The 24243-nt window shown below is 39.1% G+C and overlaps 1 long non-coding RNA gene across 1 annotated transcript; it reads right to left on the bottom strand.

Annotated features, from left to right (window-relative positions):
* Window positions 1–1122: 1122 nt before the first annotated feature.
* On the bottom strand, window positions 1123–21514 carry LOC121901704. The gene is made up of 4 exons (XR_006097375.1): window positions 21437–21514; window positions 20922–20973; window positions 16462–16566; window positions 1123–2000 (listed from the first exon to the last, which is right to left on the bottom strand). It is a non-coding gene; the product is annotated as an uncharacterized LOC121901704 (long non-coding RNA).
* Window positions 21515–24243: the final 2729 nt, after the last annotated feature.

Genomic DNA, 24243 nt, shown 5'->3' with positions numbered 1-24243 from the left:
ATTAGTTGGGAAGGTTTTAAAATTAGATTACAAATTACAATATATTAAAAAATATACATTAAGAAAAATGTATTCCTTTGTTATGCAAAAAAACCTAAATTTTCTCCACATTACTCAGCACAACTTTGTTATGACATAATTTTTTATTCACTCTGGTGAGAGGGGCTATGAGTTACCATTATTACCATGCCCACCCACCTGCAGCCTACCTGATGAACACACAAAAGCTATAGTGTTTTTGCAATGTCACCCTTTAACATATGCACTGTTGGATGTAGTGTTGGTCATAGATTTTGGCAGTAGTACCTAGATAGTTGATGCGTGTTTTGCAAGATTCCAAAGTAGGGAAACAGAACGGATGGACGTCTGCCATGTTCCACCCTCTCCGACAGCTGCTGGGGAGCTTTGACTCCTCCATGTATTAGGACGTTCACCTGGTGAATGTACATAGTTCATGTGTTTCCAAGTCACCTGGCCTAAGTGACTGTTCAAAGTTCTCCATTGAGTTAGGAGTTGGAATGGTCGTGACCTGTTCGGGGTGAAGGTAAGACATTTTTAACATGTATTTTCATTGTAGGAGAAGCCTCTATGTTACAGTTTTGTTGATTGCACTATCATAATTTATTTGGCTCTTTGATAGCACAAAATGATGTGGTTCTCTGTCTCTCTCTGGAGTGCATGTGTGTGGTAGTACACCTCAATTTGGCATACTGTCAAGGCCTGTGTTGCAGTTTACCAAATAAGGTAAAACCTATTACTTTTGGCATTTGAGCTGCCCCTTTGTTTTTCTTTATATTTAGGCCAGAGGGCAGAAATGGATATAGTTTTATTGCACTTATGAACACTTAAATTGTGATTTTATTATTCTGCAATGTTCAAGTATTGTGGTAAGCCACAGTAGTGTTGCTATTGTTCATGAATTAATTTGCATTGTTTATATCTATAATATTTGGGCATTTATTTTTTAAATTTTTTTTATCCATTTGGATGGATTTGGAGCACTTATTGGGCTGGAAAGAGATAGCCTTGAGGTTTGTCATATTTAATTTAATAATTATTAATTTAATATTTAATATTTAATTTCTGTATGTTCATTTTTTCCCATGAATTTAATTGTTGTTTAAATGCTTTTACTGCCAGACAAACACAGATTTGAGCAGCTGCTTTTCTGTCTGTTTGGTTTCCCTATGAGACATCACGCAGTGATGCATGAACCTTTAGAGCCTTAAAAACAGATTTTTTATTTTGCATTTAATGTTAAATGCAATTGAGGAAGCAACATTATTGATTTTATATTCACCCAATTACCCGTGTTATTTTCCCAATTAAAAAGTTAGTTTTTGACATTTGGCAGTAACATATTGCAGTTGCAAATGTTTACACAGGTCCAACTAAAGGTGACTGGAGACAGCAGCCCACAGTTGTCTCTACTTGTTTGTCTGGTTTTCTCATAATGTGATGTGTGTCTGACAAAGGTCAGCCAAGATCTAAGCAGCTCTCTATATAAACAATAATTGAATATCATTCCCAGGTATCTTATTTCAATAAACATTTTGGAATTTGTGGGTGAACTCCTGTCTCCATTTAAAGATGATTTTGGATGTGAATGGTCTCCTTGATCCGTCCTCTGCCATCCACAGATGCACTGATCGATGAACTTGATGAACCCCTCTCAGTCAATGCTGTGAGTGGTTTTGGTTCGGTGTTGAAGGATAGATAATGTCTGTTTCTGTTGTTGACAGTTTGGTGAAGACTGGATGAAATTAATATTTTTGAAAAAACTGAAAAATGCACAAAATCTGTTGAGCTGGTTGTGGGCTGTACTGGAAAAATATATATATATATTGAACCAAGGAATCCAAGAACCTTTCTTCTATGCCTCATTGATAATGGAAGAGCTTCTTTAATGGCCACTATCTGCTGGTGGTATTATCCACACCAAAAAACAATCAGTTCTTTGTTAGTCCATGGCCCGATGTTCCACCTAATTTTATGCAAATCTGAAAAAAGGATAGAAAGCAAAGTCAGGTAACAGTTTAGGTAATAATTAAGCAGTTGTATGTACCCACATGTGATTCAGTACAGTAAATTACTCCAAACACATCCACGCTCACCAGTCAAACCAACAAACATTAGAGGCATTCTCTACATGTTCCTTTAACAATAAATAAAAAACAAAGTTATATGCTAAAATAGATCATATACGGTTGAGACTTTTCTGTTATTCTTGTTAAAGTATCAACAACATCAAAAGAGCAGCCATGCTTTTAAAATTAGCTTGTTTCTCCATAAAGTCAACTTGATCATCTCCAGCTATGAATGAGACAAACATGTTTTGGCCTGGTGGAAGGTCAGGAGCGAGTAAGCATATCACTTTAATGCATTTTCCTATTTTTAACTGTAAACAGCTTGCTTAATGAACAAAGGCAAATGCAATGTGACAGTGTTTCATAAACCCAAATACAGTTTGTGGGTGTGCTGCTGTTGGGTCCTCACATGATCATTGTAATAATAGGTTTTAATGAGTGCGGCTCCCAGGGCGAGATGATGAGACGTGGGATGATTTCTCATAAGTGGGTCAAGGTCTGGAAATGTTTAACACCCCAGAAAAATACCAGTAAACCATGTTATGATGATACAGCCTGTCACATGTTAAGTGTTTGCACTGAAAGTGATATATCTGTGTATCTTGCCATACTGCTGTGTTACTCTGCAAACGATACACGGAGGCCTCGGGTCCTCCCTAAATCTTCAGGGAATAAATAGAATGATGAATGTCCACCAACATCTTTAGGCTGAATCCATTTATTTGTTTTATCTGCTTATTCCACCTTTGAGTCATGTGGAACTGGAGCCTATTCCAGCACTTTGGGCTCAAGGCCATGAGACATTTGGTAAGACTGGTTCATCTTTCTACTATGTACCACTTTAAAAAATTTGAGACCCAAAAGTCCCAAAAGTTATCAGGCAATTTCAATTTGGAGTAAACTGTGATGTCCCTCAACAAGTTTCCTGGGCAACCAGTATCCAATCACATGGAACAAAACAACAGAAAACACTTGTCTATATAATGAGCCAAATTTGCACCAAAGAGCCAATCACCTGAAGTGTTTAGAGACACATTTGGCCACATTAACAACACAGTAAATGCAATGTATACCCAGTCAAAAAATAACACCTGTTTAACACTAGAACTGCCAGAGGTCGCTGTATACCTAAAACCACCAACAGGTAAAATTTACCCGTGCACCTGGCTACCACATCTCTAGTACAAACAAAAAACAAAAAACACCAATCACTTTGCATTGCTGTCAGCATGAATCAGTCTCGAATGACACTGAATATGGGTATTGGAACTAAATATTTGCATATTTGGGTGATGTGATATTATTATAAAATGACATTCATCACATAATGAGATAACCCATGTTATTTAAATGACTAAAGTAGCCTAAATATCCCAAATAGACAATAATGAGCCATAATCATAACAAGAAACAATCACAGCAGTTATGGGTGATTTAATGTTGCAACAAAATCAATGTGATAAAATGAAGCGCATAATTTCACCTTATCAATTATTAATTTAGGCATTTCAACAATGTGTAAATGAGAGAACATCACCAAGAAACTCTCTCACACTTCAGTCATGAGTACAAACTTGTCATCAGTCAACCAGCATTGCTGGGTCTCTTTCCTTGCATGTGGTGGTGGGTTAGCTGACTCTATGAGAATGTTTTGGACTTGCTGTCTCCCCGAGCTTCCACCAGACTTGATGGTAGTCTATACTGTGCCATCTTTCCCAGTCTCTGGTAGTGATGGCTCTGCAGCACACTTTTATAAACATTAAGAGAGAATTACTTTATACTGAGCCTATTTCAAAAATGCTCATACTTATCACAACATTATTATGTCGAACTATGTAGGCAAAAGCTATTTTATAGCTTTTCTCTGACACTCAGATGACCCGTCAGTCCTGATATCTCCCTTCCTTCAGACTTGCCATCACTCATTTCAATTAGTAACTCTAATGCCTGTTTGGCATCCATGAATCTCTGTCTCTTATCCATTGTAAGCTGTTATGAATGACTTGATGTAGTTTTCAGATTGCACACTCTAACGAATACCATTGCCTAGCAGTTTAGACTGCTTAAACATAAACTGCACAGTTGAAAAACTGCCACGGCAGTTCTAGCTTTAAACAGAACTATCTGTCGGGCAGTGATCCAGATCCAGAGTTTTTCCACCTCTACAGGCTAGCTGGGACAAACAGGCTTATCAAAGATGGATTAACAAGATTGTGGTGGATGGAAAACAAGTGAGACAATGTCTTTACAGTTTTTAAATGGATGTAAATATTAGAAGACAAGAGGAATAAAAGTGAGTACAAAGCTGGATTTGTTGTTCGATGTTAAGGGGTAACAGTTTAGCCCATGACGCACATATCCTCACTAGCTACATCGTAGCTCCTTAAAGCAGCTATAATCAATATTCTTGTATTAACAATTGATCACATGAATACTTGTATGTGAAAGTGGCCACAGTGCTTGCAGTAATTAACCCACAGAGAATCATTATGGACTCTGTAGTTCCCATCAGCCCAGCTCAAAATTGTCGTGACTTTCAGCCCATTATTTTGGTTTTACGGCAGTGGCTTTACTGTTTTGTTTCACTCTCACCGCTCTCGTTAACTACGTTTCTAGACACAGTTAGCAGCTATTTACAGTGACAAAGCTCTGACAAACCTGCCCAGCACTGAATGACACAATTAGTTTTCATTATTGTTCGGGAACCTTTCTGGTTCAATAAAATGTAAGTAACAAATTGAATTAAAATTTCAAATAAATGTCTTGGTCAGGGTTGTTAGTCCCATTTACTAATAAAAAAGTGAGTTTGTGTTGTATTAATCTGCAGGAATATGCTGCCACCTTAAGACCTCCCATGCGCATATTGAAGTGTCCACCTTCTAAGCATGCCTGAATAGCTTGTTGAGCTGATGCGTTAATGCCATCACAACAGATATACACCCACATAAATGCAGCTGTGCCATCTGTTTGGGCATCCCCAGACAATACAACAAGGAGCGATGTGTTTCAATGTGGGTATGTTTTGATGCAGCGTCTTTAAAGTATCCCTACTCTTATCCCTCCCTGAGGTATGCCAGTGTTGTTCCTGTGTGCTAATCGGCTTAATTACAGGAAGTTTAATGTGGAGTGAGTGGATGCACCTGAGTCCCCTTGCTGCTGTTTCTTGCTGGCTTGCTTACATTGTTCATGTTTTGGGGAACTAAAACACATATTTTTGCAGGTCTCCTCTTTCTTTCAAGCATACAATGTATTGTATAGATAACCTTTACCTTGCAAGATTCATACTATGGTCTGTCTGCCTGACATATTTCATTCTTTCAAGTTTTTTCTTCAAAAAGTCTCCATCCAAAAACAGCTGTTGCACAAGGTGAGGTCATCTTATGTGCAGGCCAATGCATTATGCTATATTGATGCTTTCTTTGATACGAGCAGTTCATTCAAAATGGTTAACTGGTTAACAACACATTACTAATGTGTTGGTAGGGAGAAATGCCAACATATCAAAAAACAACCACACACACATAGAAACACCTAGCAAATAAACACAGCAGCACTCATGTACAATATCCACTGGTTCATTACTGCTTATAAGAAGCAACTAATTAACAACTTTTTCACATTTCTTCCTCCAGTTCACTGTCTGATAAACCTTTCCCAGCTCACACTGCTGATTTTGCTCTTTTCTTGTACTTTTTGTTTTCTGCTTGCCTCAGTTCAGTGCAGATGGCACAGCCTAATGGGAAGCACTAATTGGATATAATTAGTGTTCTGACAAAGTTCTGTAAGGTCCAGAATCAATACTGGCACATTAGTGGTGCCGGTATGTACAGACCTGTCTGGTTTGGGTATTTATTTGAATCAATACAGTAAGCAGGGATGTAGCATATAGTTAGAAAAATCAATTTTTAACATTTTCATGACCAATGCAATGCAAATAATCATGAAATGTTGTAAATCATCTTACAAGTTATGCTTCTCTTCAGTCTCAACATTGATGGATCCCACACTTCCTACAGTACAGTTCGATAGCATCTCTTCATTAGACTGTCTCCGACTGGGTTTTCAAATTTCATGCAGGGGCAGATTTAGTGATTTTGGGGCCTTAGCCAAACTCAGGCACAGGGTCTCCCTCTGCCGTATTCTCACTCATTCTGATTGAAAACTGGTATTGTTGGCAACTGTAGGAGAATATTTTGCTGAATATAACTATTAATACCACACTGTAAAAACACTTTGTTAAAAGTAATGAATTAAAAATTTTATGAATGTAAGTATGCATAAAGCACAATGTACTGCCACTGAGCTAATTTTAACTACTTCATGTACAGCTGGAAAAAATAATCTATAATACTGCATCATATTTTATTTCTTGATGATATATTATGTGTGTGAATCTTAATCTGCAAAGTAATCCAAGCCACCATTTTTAACAAAACTTGTAATGCCAAAGACTAAACCAAATTGTCTTGATATGTGTTCCCAACACATAATCTTGTGTGAGAGTTTATGCTCATTATTCAGTATTTCATGAGATCGTGTTGGAATTCCCATCTTTATATTCCCCACCAACTACAGCGGTCAATGTTATTGGTTGAGGTCAATGAAATAATCAGCTTGTTTCCCTGAACTCTTTTAAACTTTAGAGATTAAAAAAGGTTTAACATGACAGCAATAGAAGCAGCTTGAGTTACAGATATATTTTAGCTAATTGATGCATTTATTAGTTAATTATGTTGAATGAAATATTGTTTGTGCAACGACATTTAACAGGTACACACAGAAATCATCAGTGTTCTGTGGTTGTGTTTCAGAGAAATAAACATGTTTATGTATGTATGTTTATCATTTAATGCATGACGTAAGTCATCTGTGCATGTCAGGATATTTGTGCTCCACAGTGTCAGTGCATGTAAGTTTTTAAGTTTCGACACACATGCCTGCATGCATTGATGACTCTGTGGGTGCATATTTGCATCTATGTGTGTGTGAGTGTGCATCAATGCTGAGAATATGTATGTATGAATAAACAGCCAAGTTGCGGTGATGAGACTTCACACTTCACTGCACCACGGTGATAAGGTCATTAACTCCCCCTCCCAACCAGTAAACAAGCACCTGTTACCCTCACATATCTCAGACACATTCACACACACCTTTGATACATTCCTGAACCTGCTAAAGTACCTCTATCTCCAGCATGAGCCATATTCTTCACACCATTTCAAATGACCCAATGAGAACTCCAAGTGTCAAGTGGCACATCACACCAGCTTGAAGCATCTGCTTCGAACAGAAGCCCGAAACTGCTGTTTTTCCCCAAAAAGCGATGTAAATGAGAAACTCCTTAATAGCTCTAGAAACTCCCGGCAGTATTTAACAATTAAATATGTTATTGTTCCCTCTGACACTGATTTAATACGCATTTTAATATTCATATGTATCTACTGCCCTTTGAGAAAATGTAATTAACAAATTACTAAGAGTATACGTTGCATTGATCTGTTTGTATAAAGATACATAATTATAGACGGAAATACATATTAAATAGCTGTCTCTGAATTAATTGCCAGTCAAGGGTGTTGACACAACTACATTACAAAGACCATAAACAAAATGGCTGCTTCACCACACTTCTACCTACCGATGTGAATAATAATTCCACTCATTAAAACTGGCCTTAATTTCATAGTTTTTACCTCTTATAATAACGACGGTTAACAATATTGTGTCCCTACTTCTATAAGCAAAGGCAGAGCCCTCTACTGGACTCTATGTGTAATACTCTCCTCCAATCACATGCACGTAATTGCCCACTGAAATTTGCATGTACATAGCCAGCCAATCTGGATGCACCTACCAATTACCTCCCTTCTGACAAGTCCTCAATCACTCCTGTGAGCATGGACCTTCACAAACAGCCCATCAAGTCCAAGAGATAGAACATTATAAACGGAGAAGGCGTAGACCAAGATGCTGCTGTGCATATGTCCTCAACACTCACCTCACTGAATAAGGCCGTAGACACTGCTACACTGCACCAATGCGCTTGGTGGGAGGGACTTGTGCATTAGTCTGTCCCTCTCAGGAGCCAAGCCTGGAGAGGTTGGCCCAACGTGAGAAGTGCGCCATTTGATACCGTCTCCTTGGACAGAGCCCCCTACACTTTGGGATCAGGGCTGGGACGCCAACATCTGGGTCATCTTTGCGTACCACAGCGACAGGGCTATCACGATGACCAAAGGTTGCCCTTGTCTCACTCTTTCCAGCAGAGGGAGAATGAGACGAAGAGGGCGATATCGAAAGGGCCAAGCCAACGGGGCATCACAGTTGGCGGCCTCAACACATCTTTAGATGTTGTATCAGTGCGTCCGTCACCTTACATATTTCCCACCAAAATAACCGGAGGGATGCATCCTCTCCCTGGTCAATGTGTGGCGAGCAGCATAATATCCTCACTGAGGAATAATGCCTTGCGACGCCTCACTGTTACCTGGAGAGACGAGTCGTGCTGGCTGATCTGATAAATAACAGTACCAGCCAGCGCAGTGAGAGGCAAGAGACAGATCTGCTTTTGTGTGTCTCTATGTCGGTGGGATGTGTTTCTTTCTCACAACATCGCACCTAACATAGCACTCATGAATGAGCTCAGCGCTGAGCTTTTTCCAGCCAGCACAGCCTGCAGCTGAATGGGGGAGCCCGCTGTCTGCTTCCCTGACAGAGGGAAGAGAGGCAGGGGTGCCAGCTGAGTAAGTACTTTCTCCATTATGCAGCCTCTGTGACCAGCTGGATGAAGGGTGGAGGATTGTGCTCTTGTCAAAATAATGCTATTTGTTTTTATTAAAACACTTTGAACATTCTCACATAACACAACTAACATGAACATGAACATGAGCATGGGTGGGAGGGGGCAGTGAACCCCGCCGGCACATGGGGGGGTGGGGGGGCTGTTAAACATAGCCCTCGCTGATGGTACACTCCCTCCTTCTGATAGTCATTTCATTGCTGCAGACTTTCCCTGTGCGAAGGCCAGCTTCTGTGGGGGTCCGCCTTTTATACTGTGTGAGACACACACAATCGGTAGGCATGTCCTGACTGGCTGGCTACATACGTTGAAATTTCAGTGGGCAATTACATGCATGTGATTGGAAGAGAGTATTACCCATAGAGTCCAGTAGAGGGTGGAGCCTGTGTGAGATAGAACACCGCATGGTACTAACCAAGCTGATTGGTGAGACCTAGGAACACAGCAACAAAGTATGAACGTTGAGACAATCAAATAACAGTTTTGCCAAATTGTCCAAACTATTTTCTTTGGAGGTAAAACTAAAAACTTTTTTTTTTTTTTAACATATTTTTAACACTCAATTAAAAATATGTAAAAATGTCTGTTTCCAGTGAGAATTCAGTCCACTTATGTTGATGTGACAGGTGTACAGTTAATTTCTTTTGGAGAACTCGTTTTACATGTAACTGTAACATGTATCGATTGTTAAAGCTAGAGTTTAACAATCGTTACATGTTACATGCAGAGACTTCTGCAGAATTGAAAGCTTAAAAAGTTCAGGTGGGGACAAAAACTTCATCAGCAAAGGTCTGATGTAAGTTCAAGTTGTATGACCTGAAAAAAAAGAAACATTATACTCAAAGCCCGTAAAAGTATGTAAAAAACAGCTATGGCAATGCCTCCGAACAACCCCTGTGAGAATGTCACCTCTGTGCAGCCTGGAAAAATGTTCTCACCACAACTGCAGCATGGAGCTGAAGAAGCTTGAAAGTTCTGTCGCACAGAGATATAAAAGTTTAATAATAAAAAACAATGTCCCAAGCTAATTCAAAGACAAAAAAATAATGTGTACAAGAAAGTGGACATTAATTGACCCACCTCTGGAATGCAAAACAATATTTCAGGAAATATTGCAGGAACATTGGCCATTGAGACTGTTAAGATGGCCGTGTAGCAGCTGGACTTTAAAAGCAGAGAGGCTTGAGGCAGAGGTTAGTTGCAGACCAACAGGGTGTTTATTTCACCCAGACTAAACACATACAACAATGACAGTCAGTTCTCCACATAAAAAACTGTGGACCACAGACAGCATGTGGTCCTGACAGCAGCTGCACTTGATGGAAACTGGTTGCCTTATATAGTCTGCAACTGCCAACAACCTCGACTCCTACCATGACTCCTACCACAGTATAGGGAAATCTGCCTCCCACCTGACATCAAACTACACAAAACAACAAATACATAAAAATACATTTATGCTGCACTACTGTCAAATATTCTGTATTATCTTAATTTATGTTACATATTACAATAGAACCACAGAAAATCTGAACAACAGATTAACAACACCCCAACACCAATTAAAAAACGGTATGTCCCAGAACCTTTAAATTGGTGTTTAAATACCCTGGGGATTATTTTAGCCTGAACACCCTGAAGAAGAGACTTAACAACAGAGGTGAGTGACCTGAACACACACATTGCACATGATATTATTGCACAATCAAGCAACAGTTAACCATACAATATATACCAGGTCAAACCCTTTTCATGGAAAGAACTACAGCCTCCAACATCGTGGACACTTTATGGTTAAACTCCAATCTTTCTTTCCTCCCTTGTTTCCCTGCGCTTTCCCACAAACCAGGTGAGCTATGTTGAGCTAAGTGTGGCAGACACTAAATCAATAGAGGGTTGGATAAGGTTCTAGTGGTTCACATTCAGCAAAAAGATAACTTCAGCTCAGGCACAGATGGCTTGGATAGAGATGGAAGCCTACAGATCACATTAATTAGAAAAGATAAGAACTCAGACATCGTAACACACACTTGCACACAGCACACGCACACAAGCAACAGAGCAAATACAGCCAGCAGGCACCAGAAACAGGTAGAGGGCAAGAGGTGACACAGTGAAATGATTGTTTCAGACATTTGGAAATTACCTTAGTAACTTTTATAGCATCTGTGGGGTCCCATAGAGATAAAACACTTATAGAATATAGTTACAGTGTTTTGGGGGACACAAAGTAAATGTATTAGAGCCAGTGGGAGTTGTGAGGTTAGGTCAACTTAATTGGCTTTCTAAAATACAAACTTGTCAATGTGCTGCAAGAGTAAACACTACTACTGTGTCTCAGTTCAGGTGCTTTCTCCAAAGTCGATATATCTTCCACCTAACAGCCCAACAAGGCTACTCCAGTTTCAAAGGTTCCTCTAAATGCAGCCGGGAGGTGCAGCCTTCTATTGGAGTTGACGGGTGGATCAAAAAAAGGCAACAGGAGGGGAATGGGGAGACACTAAAGTCACACTGAAATGAAAGAGGTCCTGATAACATTGCAGGTTAACATAATTGTTAAATAATATGCAATAAACAGGCATGTCTGTTTAACATTATACCAGTTTCCATGCTTTCTATCTGTCAGTCCTCTTTGTCTTTCAGTGTCTCTTGCATAAATGATACTTTTGTGGTGAGGGAGCAAAGAATAAATCAAACCAAGAGCTGAAAATGATCAACTATTCATTGGGGTGTAATTATATGCACATCACATAGGTGCAAGACTACTAAAATGCAGAATAAATGAGAAAAATAGTATCACTTACTCCAAAGCCACAAATTTAGTGGGCAACGTTTCAATTCAAATCAGATTTAGTTTAGAATTTTGGATGTATTTTCAACACGGCTGGCCACCAGCCATATTTTTGCTGATCTACCTGGTTTAATCTTTTCAGTGCTTGGTTGGCAGGCTGTAATGTGTACTGCCATGTATACCAGGGTAAATCTGTGTGTCCTCAATAGCCCTCAGAATAAGCATAAAAAATCTGTAACATGTAGACACTTACATAAGCATGGCAGTGGTGGGATTTGAACCCACGCCTCAATAATGACTGGATCCTAGCCACACTCCCTCTCTTTCTGTTTTACTATTCTGCTTTGATCACCGGTCTTTTTCCGACTGATCAAAATAGTCAAGTCAATGATTTGGTAACTTCAGCAGATCGCAACATGTCAGAGTAATGCTTTGATGACAAGTACTTCTGAATTAGATATGTACCTTTAGTCATCACTAATTTCCAATTTATTTAGAAAAGTTGCCACTCACCTTTTGCTGATATTTATGCTGATGTCCATAGCTTATATAATAATATATGTTTTATTCTTTAATGCATACAACACAGTAACCTGTACCACTATATGGCAGCCGTTGCATCGCCAGTATGATCTTAGAGGTCAGGTGTTCATGAGTGCTGCTGTTTGGAGTGAAAGATGTATTCAGTGACTGTACCGCTGTTGTCAAGTATGTTGGAGCACACATCATAGGCGGTGAAATTGATGATGCAACTTCAGGCTTTAGTGTGTTGGTCCAGCAAACCACTAGCTTGCCTGACTCAGAGGTCTTCTCCTCTATGTGGTCTTTCTCTAAATAATGTCCACTGCAAACCCTAAAGTCATTGCTCATCGGAGATCTCTCTCTCTTTAGTGCCGCTAGCCAGCAGAGCAGTGGGCTACTGTTCCAGTTGATGAAGATGGACTGTTTTGTCCAGGGGTTAAATTGAGATTTGTTATGTGGGGGGATCCTGTGGTTTCTGGGTTGCCATCAGTGCACGTATGTGCACAGACTGCAAAATCTGATTGATATAATTTGACAAACTGTAAATAAAATTTTGTTGAGACAACCCTCTGCTCTGATCACTAAAATGCTAATCAAAGTCATTCTAGATACTTTTATTAATAAGTCAAGTTCAGATGAACACAAAAAAAACTTCTGGTTGTACAGTTAAAATAATAGCTTTGGCATTTAAAGACATGTAGGTATCAAAGCCAAAATACATACAGTATATATTACCTAAGAGAAGAACACTATATAATCAAGTAAAAAACAATATATAGACATTAAATTATGTTTTGAATATTTATTTTTGTTTAAATATATCATAGCTAGCTTGACGCTGAAGCATGAAGCTGTTAGCTAGCTTAAACTGAAACTGAACTGTGTTGCGTTCACGGTAACAGACTGTAATGTTTTTTCTCAGTTCGCTGGCTTGATGTGCCTCAACATTGCACAAAGGATGCATGTTTGTTATATTGTTTCATTTTGTATGTAAGTGTGTACATTGTATGTCTATATACATGCGTGCATGTACACATGTGGAGATGTATGTATTTAGTATGTGTATATATTTATATATATATTTATATATACACACACAGACTAGTGATAAATTAAAGGAAAAGACCAATGTAAAGTGTCTTGTACGGTGTTGGTCCACCACATGTCGCCAGACCAGCTTCAGTGTGCTTTGCCATTGATTTGACAAGTCTCTGAACTCTATTGGAGGGATGAACACCATTTTTCCAAAAGATATTCCCTCATTTGGTGTTTTGATGATGGTGGTGGAGAGCGCTGTCTGACACCTCGGTCCAAAACCTCCCATATGTGTTCAACTGGGTTGAGATCTGGTGAATGCGAAGGCCATAGCATATGATTCACATCATTTTCATACTCATCAAACCATTCAGTGACCCCTCGTGCACTATGGATGGGGGCATTGTCATCCTGGAAGAGACCACTCCCATCAGGATAGAAATGTTTCATCATAGGATAAAGGTGAACACTCAGAACAACTTTGTATTGATTTGCAGGGACCCTTCCCTCTAAGAGGACAAGTGGACCCAACCCATGCCAGCAAATTGCCCCCTACATTGTTGAAGATGTTCAAAGTTAAGTGTCTCCTGATGACATAAGACCATAGGCCTATGTGCTGGGGAACAGCCCCATTTAACCCCTGGTTTTGTCCTTGACTTTAATACTATAAAACTCATTTGTACATCCAGGAACAATACAATAGTGGCCTCCTTTTTGTCTACTTCTGTCCTGTGGCTCTCCAGTCTCTATCTTTCACTGTCTCTACTGTTGTATCTGTGGAACTCAGCCAGTCCAACCAACCCTGTGATGTCACAGGATATAGTACTGCAAGATGGTGGTGCCCTTGCCATGAAAGATATAACGTTTCTCTTTTCTTTTGTCATGTTTGTTATATAACTCTTCATAAGAGTGGAAATCCTTTTAGTGAATTATGTTAACGTCTTGACTGCTTCAGGTCCACTTTAATCCAGCACCTTAGACCACCCGGCCACACTACTGCTGTAGTACTCCTGTGGTTACAGCTGTTATGATCACAACGTCAAAGAAAATTGTAATCTTCACAGAGCACATGGTCCACAATAATCTACTGAGCCTATTTGTTCAAGTGCAGAATATTGGAGACAGGGTGGCACAGCGCTCAAAGGTTAGCATTGTCATTTCCAGGACAGATTGAATCTGCTTTCTTGTATGATTGCCACTCTATTTATAGCATTATGGAGGGGCAACCATAGTCTGACACTAGCAATGCAAGTGATACCCATAGACCCCATTTATGCTTAGCCACTTCATACACCTTGAAAATAAATGAAAGTTTATCAAATAGGATTTATCTGGGTAGAAGACAGTTGAAAACACAATAAGTGCCTAGGCTTATCTTGCCCTTTGTTTTGTCACTTTTCAGTTGTTTGTGATCCACACACCTCTTATCCCTCAGTTTTACACTCATATCCCAATAGGTTAAACCCAACAAACTTCCTCTCAACTTCCTCCATCTTTTTTATTGCTCAGCAGGGCCCTTGTTAAGTTTTGCAAGAGGCATTTGCTCCCTACTTCATTGGCCTTTTTTGTTTATATAAAACACTCTCCATTTGTCAAGGCCTCTGGGCCTTCTGATCAGTTGACAATGGCTTTTTCTTATCTCTAGTTTTCTGTTTAGAATTCTTAAAGTAGCAGGGGGATTTTTCTTTCTTTCTTTCATTCCATCTATTTTATTGTATTTGTGGTTTGTTTTTTTAAAGGGTTCATTTAAATTCACATTCTCATTTCACCCATCCTTCTATTTTATGTTTCTCCACACCCCTCTTCACATTCATGCATTTCTACCCATTCACCTATGAGAGTTGCTCAATGCAACCACAGTCTTCTGTTGTTGACCTCTGAGCAGCTCCAATGGAGTTGCGGATGGAGGGTCAGGTCCCTTGCTCAGGGGAATGTTGATAGTTCTTACTGAAGTAGTGTTACTCATTCTATTCTTTTTTAACACCCACATTTTCCCTGTCCCGTGGAGCACAGGAGCATGAATGCACCGGTGAGAATATGACTGACTCACTCCCAGAGTAAATCACTGTTTAAATGGGCACTTTTTTGCAGTGGGAACATAGCGAGGTGGAGATGGGATGCAATGAGAATAAAAAATGACAGAATTGAGGCAGACAAGGAGCAGGCAAATGAAGAGGAAAAAAAGAACAGCGCATAGAGGCCAGAGAAAGTGCATAGGTCAAGAGAGGAGACACGCTGCTGAGAGTCCACAGAAGATGGCTGACGTGAGGTGAGACGAAAACAGAGAGGAGTTCAAAAGGGGGAAGATGAGGGGACAGAAAGGCAGACGCAGCAGAGAAGAGTTGGTCAGTGAAGGTAGAAAAAAGTGAGAACAAGTAGAAAAAGAAACTTTGATGGGTCTTAAGTTGAAATTGCAGTTTCAATATTTTTCCATTCTTATAAATTATTGCATTACATTATTGCCTTAATCCTGAGCGTGTGATGGGACATTCTGAACACAAACAGTAGGTAGTTCATACAGTTTTGGATATATAGCTTGTTTTATAAATATCAATAGAATTCTGTCTCTACTTTGTGCAATTCTGTGTCTATTATTGCAAGCTAGCTAACTTGATAGCTTACTTCTGCTAGATAAACATAAGTTGAATGAGGTAGTTGGCAAATTTGACTATTCAGCTACGCAGCCAAAGCATCATGATCATTGATGTAGATCCTTAAAAAAAAAAAAAAGACGCTGTACCTGTGTGTAAATTTAAATGAATCTACATATTAGACAAGATTTTCTTTTACAGAGTGTGCCATTAAAAGCATGCTAAACACTGGTTAAGTCGGCTGGCTATATAAATACAGGACAACTCCAGGCTCTACAATTTTTTTATTTTCACTTGTACTACTGAGCTAAAAACAAGACTAAGCCATGCTAGCGACTCAGTGAGACTGTACATAGGCACAGTGGTTCTGTGAGCTACATGCTCACAAAAACAATGCTAACATGCTGATGTTAAGCAATGTTTACTATGTTCATCGTCTTAGTCCAGTGTGTTAGCATGCTAACATTAGAGAATTAGCACTTAGCACAAAGTACAGCTGAGGCTGATTAGAATGTTCATTTTACACATGTTGCTGCAATTAAGTATAAAGTAAGTCAACTAGCTTAGTGAGCTACTGCTTATCTGGCAGATAAACTGAAATAAGATACTTAAAAAACTGAATAAACCACTTACATGTGAATATGATGTGCTTACTGACCATTCTCCCGGTGCTTCTCAATCAGAAATGACTGACTCCAGTTTTCCAAGTTTTCGAGCACTGCAGCCAAACAAGAGAGCCTACAGAACAGGGATGTTGAGAGAGCAAGAAAGTTATTTTTTATGTGTATAGCCCAATATCACAAATCACAAATTTGCCTCAGGGGGATTTACAGTCTGCATAGCAATACAACATCCTTGTCTTTAGACCCTGATTCGAAAGAGGAAAAATCCATTAAAAAACATAAAAGGAAACCTCAGAAAGAAACCTCAGGAAGAGCAACAGAGGAGGGGCCCCTCTCCAAGGACAGACAGATGTGCAATAGATGTGTGTACAGAATAGAACACAAATTACAGAAATACAATGAACAGGATAACAAGATTATAATGGATTTATAATATATATGAAGAATATGTGATGAAGAGGATGCCAGGCAGCTTCCAGGTGCCACCTGAACAGAATAGGACCTGAACCACGCAACCTCCATCACCATGGAGACCTGGCAGACTACACATGAACACAGGGGAGACTCACATCACACCTTTCACATACATGGGAGACGGTTTGCAACCACATAGAGCAGGGAAATTGAGAGATGGCAGCTGCATAAAACTGGATGAAAGAGGTTATCAAACATGTAAAAATGTAATGATGACGAAATAATTTTTTGAAACAAACATTTTGTCAGTTACACACACACAGGCATTCAGACTTAATATTAAGAAATAAACCAACAACAGAAGTCTCCCCTCGTGGGGTCCATGTGCTCAGACCTTATCAGTTTAGGTTCACTGGCCCTAACATGTTCTCAGTCCCAGTCCTCGAGGGCTGGCGCTCTGCAGGTTTGTGACCCTCCCTGATAGTCATGGCTCGTTAACCGCCAGAGAAAACCAGCAGGACACCAGACTTGAATACCACTGCCCCTAACGAGTGTCTGTTCTGGGTTCCTTGATATTAAAAATGGTCATTTACCTCGACCACAGGACTCATAATCGTTGAAAGAACATTCTAATTTATAATGAGTATTAAGTGGCACACTGTGGTTCCCTAAAAGGTCGTTTTTAATAACACTGATGTAGACAATTTCATACATTTTTCATAAATGGTGTTTTACAGCAGTGGCAATAAATCCTGGTCCTTTATTCATGAGACTGAAAACCAACCAAACTGTGAGCTCTCAGGGCCACAGTTGAGGACCACTCCTTTACAGCTCTATGAAGAATCAATGTGAGGACCATTAAATTGTAGTACACCAGAAAACACCTTACCAAAAGGGTTTTTTGCAGCATAAAGAAGATTCAAGCATGGTACCATATAGATCTTTTTTGTGAAGGTTTATAACATCAAAGAGGGTCCTGCTGTTACAATCCTTACAAAAAAGAGTCTTTACAGAGGCCTTGTTGAGAGTAAGATGTGAGCAGAGTAAGGAGGTCAGAAAAGGAGTGGAGTTGAGAAATTGTAAGGTGCAGAGAATAGACAGTGGGACAGGAGAGATGAAGATAAATGCACTAAAAAATGAGCAAGACTGAGATGTGAGATGATGCGAGAAGGTAAGATTGTGAGGACAGTTGAGAAAAGTAGGAGCTTTTAAAGGAACAAGATTGCCTTCTAAAGTTCCCCATGTCTGTTCCAGAAGTTCAGCGAAACTGATAAAAGTCCTCAAGGATATCTTTGTAATGGCAGTCATGAGTGTAACTATGAGTGTTTTGTCAGTGACGTATCCCTCCACCACATCTCAGAAAGGAACTACAGTCCATGGAAATACAAAAGGGGGGTTTTGTGTTTAAAAAAACTAAATTTAGAAGTTACCCAAAAACTTTTGCTAATTCAGTCTGCTGATGCCTCATATTAGCTTTGCTGAACTATAGAAAGCATTGGAGTCTTCACTTTGTCCTCCATCTCTTAGAGCAGTTACGCAACAACAGTGTTGCTTCACAACCAGTATAGAAGAGAAATGATTATAGTGACCAATTAACCTTTCAGTGACCAATAACCTTTCAAAGAACATATGGGCATGTTAGCAGTGTATTAATATAGAATTGAAAAAGTCTGAACCACAGCCTTAAAGGTCTGGTTATGGTTAGGCAACTAAAACTCCTTAGTAAAGGTTAATGGAAGATTGCTTTTGGTGGTAAAAAATGTTAAATGTTGTTAGTGGAAGTCACATACTTTGTAGGTCTAACCATCCACCTCAGACCCTCTCTGTAACAGGTTTCCTGACAATATACAGTACCAGTCAAAAGTTTGGACTCACTGAAAGTGTGCTACTTATAATAATTTATGTATAACAATTAAATAGTTTTTTCTGAGAATTAAAGAGGTTGTTGTCAACATACACAAACACATCAATTTTAGGCAGTTCATACAGGCTAGGCAGTCATTTTGCAATTGAAAACAATATTGTACCGACCAGTGGCTAAGCCAAGCAGAGCTTTGGTCACATTTCATGACAGAGACAAGAACACACAGTCAAATGTTCCATGCCAGTACGTACACTTGTGCATACATGATTTACATTGTAAATCACCAGGAAACTCACAATCTTTGCATTCTCACCAAGTAAGCTTGTCTCAGTAAATAATCCCACATCCAATTAGAGCTGTGTGGTGGTGTCTGTGACCTTAAAAAAGAAGCATTGACCATTTGACATAAAATGTCCCACAACACTTCAGAAACCACGTAATTTTAAAGTATGCAGTAAATAAGCTTTAGGTTCTTGGCTCTTCTGTGTTACTGATATTGCTAGAAAATCCCCAAGTGATTCTTGGAATTCGTGCGATGTAGACTCAACCATATTGTTATTAGGGGGGCTTAGATTTCAATACTGTGCAAGCTAATGAGTTTTTGTACTGTGCAAAAAACAAAAACAAAAAAAAAACACTCCAGCACACTGAGAAAGAAATTTCCAGCAACACTTTTACCAGAGAACAAATGTGTTTTTAGTAAAACCAACACGTTTCGGCTCAGCTTCGTTCTTTATTACTACTACTCACACAGAGCTAGGGAAGCCAGAGGAGGAAATAGAGAAGTGGTGCAGAGTAAAGGCACAGAAAGAGGTTGAGAAGAAAACACCTGATGCTCAGACGGTCCCCCTGTGATACTACAAAGAAAAAAGAAAAGGTGTCGGTGAATTGGAGAAACGGGTTAGGTTGCTAGATTTTGTGTGTAAGACTGTAGGAGAGGTCGGGCGCAGAGAAGAGGTGATGGCAAAAAAAGAAAAGAGTTGAGGGCAGACCAAGTGAAGCAGCAGAGGCCATGCTTAGGGCCTTGAATCAAAATAAGGTGAAAATAATTGAAAAGAATCGGGTGAAAAATGTAATATATACATACTTAATATACTGCATGTAGACTGTAATTTGAAGTACTACTCGCTATTTTTAGCCATGATGAATCCTTAATCAATGAATTGCTTTCACATGGAAATAATAATTATAGTCCATTAAAACTAGGACAAGAATAATGTTTAGTATGCAATATGCACACAATAACCAAACCTTTTCTGGTTATGTCAGGATACTGCATGCTTGGAAGCCCCTTTGACCCCCTGACTCAGGGGCTATAGACAACAAATTACATACAACTTAAATGGCTGCCATCATTTATTGGCTGAGGACCTTCAATTGCAGGGCTACACTTTTATAAACATCTGGGACACAATATATGGAATTCAGATACGAATGTACTTCTTACATCTTTCATAAGCAACATACTACATGTATCTGTAATCCTGCAACACATGAGGATCCACAGGCATCATATTAATATATTTGTCTCTTTGTGTAACTGATAATTGTGTGCAAATCAATAAAATCAAGCAGTATGACTGAATGATTTATGCATGACCTTTACCATTATCAGTTATTATGAACTTCATTATCATGCTTTACCTAACAAAATGTTATCGAATATGAAAAATCAGTAACAGCGTATAAGGCATTATCATCACTTCAATTATCATTAAAGGAAGAAAACAGTCTGCAAAGATGTCTAGGCATATAAGCATATGCAGTAGGCTTCTGACAGAATGCATGGCATGGCGAGGTTACTATTTACACAACCCTGGAGATTTTTTGTATCTATATGATTCTTGGTTTTGGGATTATATGTCAGCATGACATAGCCCATTCAATCAGAATCTGTTTTATTAGCCAATGCAAGCATAAAAGAATGTGTCTTGGAATTTGCTCCCGAAAAATGCAACGCAGTAGAATAAAAATAGACAAATGTAAGGTAATAATAATAATAATGATGAAATAAACAAAGTAATATTAAAATTAAATTGGCATTTTAAAATCTATTTACAGAATGGAATAGTATTAGTTTTGAAATGGGACATAAAACTTGAAATGAAATACTGATGAAATACATTGAAATACAACATACTGTTTACTGAATGCCTTCAGCTGCCAGCAACAAGACAGGATGCAGGCCTTACCTGAACCTCAGTGAACTTGGTGGCCAGCTCTACCCTCTTCCTGTGTCGCCACCTGTGCACAGAGCATTGGTTTCAGTTCATTTAGGTTAACAAATAAATGCAGATGGAAACTAAACAAAATACTTCACACCATTCGTATGCATTCATATCTCTCTTAGCCCCTTTGGTGTCTGCTCTTAGACAGGCTGATATCAGGTAAGACCCGCCCTCTTGAAGCTTGGCAACAAATCAAAAGTGGAAAAAAATAACTTGTGACTGTGACACCGTATCTTACTCAGGAGGATCGTGTTAAATTTAGCACAACAGATGTAGTGTGTGTGAGAAAAAGAGGGAAAGAGTGTATGACTTCATGCATGTTAGGTGTATGTGTGTAACAAAGAAAGGTCATTTATTCTGGTTGCATTGGGTGCGTTCATGTGGGAGAAAGTGGGAGATAAATGTGAAAATGTGCGTATTTGTGTGAGTAAACGAGTCAGGGAGCAAGTGAATGTGTTTGTGTGTGTATGTGCACTGACAGCTGAACAAAAGGTGTCTGAGTCCATGACAAGTTGTTGGCGGTTTCATATCCACTCTGGGGCCACAGTCAGACTCTACTGGAGGGGAAAAAAAGAGGGGAGATAAAAAGATGAGCGGAAGGCGAGTAGAAAAACACATTATGGCATCTCCCCAAAGAGTTGCAAACGCTACTGACTTGTTATTGTCTTGTCTGCCTCCTTGTGTGTGTGTGTCTGTGTCAGAGGAGGCTCTTCCATAGAGGCAGAGGAGGTTGCCCCTCCTCTATTTTTGAGAGGCAAGACTGAGATCAAAATATAAAAAAAGAGAAATTAGTTGAAATAAACCATTACCAAATCTAAGTATATTCTATAAAATAATTTTTCTCTCTTCTTTAGAAAAAAATCCATTATTGAAATCCTGATTAAAATGCTTCAACAGTGACACCTGCAGGGCAGGTAAGAGGAGAAAGGGCAGTGTGTGCAGCAGTGAGAGGAGAGCAGAGCAGGACGGGCTCCTGCTGGTCTTTAGGGCAAGACCACTTATATCAGTTTCACATACTTCATTTTTTTCATGCTAATCTGTTATTGGCCAAAACGAAGAAAATAACGCCACAAGGGAGGACGTTCTCTCTAACCAAGCAACAACCAGAATACAATATCGACATTGTGTTGGTCCAATGACAGTTTCCAAATTTCATCTTCAAATCTCTACCACTGTATGGTAAAGCGATAGAGTCATACAGTAGCATATTAGAAAAGAAATTATAATGTGTAAATTGCAAACTACTTTTAAACACACCACTAAAAAAAATTTAGCGGTTTAATTTCCCTTTTTTTTCTTTTCTATGGAGCAGTAGATAGCTACTTGCATTAGCCAACACAACAGTTAGCTTGTTGTATCAGCCCTGAAGGACTGTAAACGATGTTAAGCTAACGGTGAGAATGGATTTTAGCTGGACTACGGCGGGACTACAATGACGTACTGCGGCTTGATGTGCTGCTGCTCTAAAGTGAACTCCTCTCATCAACAAAAGGAAGTTAAAAACATAATTTAAACGAAACAACCGGCAAGTTATCTGGTTTGTCATTGTTGCTAATGATATCAGACTGGTTAACCAGCAGCCACAAAGTTCTGCTAACTAACAAACAAGATGACCAACAGCCACAAATGGACATTATGACATTGGTACTTTATCTCCATGATAGAAAGAAAAAGACATCAGATAACGTGAGTCAGATGCAGCTTCTCTCTCTCTGTCTCTTTGGTCGCTAATTTAATCTCTGATGGTTAAATGTCTCTGTGGCTGTTGTATGAATTTATCTCCTTAACAAGAATGCAGCAGAGATCATATAATGTGCTCCAGGTTGTTTGCTAGTTGAAGTTACAGTGAGCTGTCTGGACTCACTCATTTAGAATTGATCCAGTTTTTAATTGAGTGGTTGTTGAGTCACCTGTTGATTTTGTGTGATTAGTGGATGAGTGTGCAGGAGGTCTGGCTGCTTGCTTGTGACAATTTCCTCTAGTTTGTTTATAAGCTGAGATGTATATTGAGTAATAAGCTTAAAGTAACTAGAATTAAGACTTTTTAAATACTAAAAGTAACTAGAATAACAACAGTGTTAACATTTCAGCTTTGTAGGCTATTTTCTGTATGTCATGTATATTGTTACAAGTTGGCTCCTGCTCAAAATCAGTTATATCAGTTGTGCCAGGCTGTACAGGTGTGCCACATCTCCTCTGACGACCCTGCCCTTCACTCTGCCTCCAAGCACCCTGGAACATAACCCAACATAGGTAACAGACACACAGAGCAAAACAGAGGGTAACCCCAGGGTTGTCACACCTCTAAGGACCCTGACTTTCCAATGATGGAGTGCTACGGATGATCACAATTAACATTTACAATAAACTTTCAATATACACACTTATCACATAAAAATGGCTTACTTATGTGTTAAAGTTACCTCATCTACTACTGAATAATTCCCTGCTCACCAACTTCCCCTCACAACTTGGTATTTTAAGAAGCAATTTTAAGAGAAAAGAGGGAACACGAGACCTTAAGGTGATGCTCTAGACAATGCATCAGCCATAACATTTTCAGAACCTTTAAGGTGCCGGATATCCAGATGGAAAGGCTGTAAGAATTTAGGTTCTGTAAGGAATGTAGAAATGTACAAGGGTTGTGATCTGTATACACCACTAAAGGCCTACACCCATTATCTATGTATACCTCAAAGTGCTGCAATGCCCAAATCAATGCGAGTGCCTCTTTCTCTACAATTGAGTAGTAGGTAGGTAGGAGTTAAACTTACGAGAGAAGTAACTGACTGGCCTATCAATACCAGATGCATCCTGTTGCAACAACACAGCACTGACACCTGTATTGCTGGCATCCACCTTGAACTGAAATGACTCCTGCAGATGTGGGGCTGCAAGCACTGGAGCACAAGTGAGAAGAGCTTTAACATCATCAAAAGCTTTCTGGCAACAATCTGACCAATGGAACTGTACCTTTGGGCTCAACAGATCAGTCAAAGGAGCAACTACTGCTGAGAAATTTTCACAAAATGCTCGGTAATAACCCAGAATGTGTAAATCATGTATTCGATACATACATCAGTACTTCTTGATGTAAACCTACAATTTTAGATCTGTGAATGTTTGTGGTACTTTATTTCTGTATACTAAGAAAATACATAAACACATGTAAAATCATGAGATATGATGTCTGTTTTTGATGAGACAATAGAACAATAGAACAATATTATAAATCTGAAGTTAACTAAACACTCCGAGGCTAAAATGAGTATGAGTATGTATATTG

Source organism: Thunnus maccoyii, chromosome 8 (genome assembly GCF_910596095.1).
Source record: "Thunnus maccoyii chromosome 8, fThuMac1.1, whole genome shotgun sequence".
Lineage (NCBI taxonomy): Eukaryota > Metazoa > Chordata > Actinopteri > Scombriformes > Scombridae > Thunnus > Thunnus maccoyii.
This window is presented reverse-complemented; position numbering and strand designations above follow the sequence as displayed.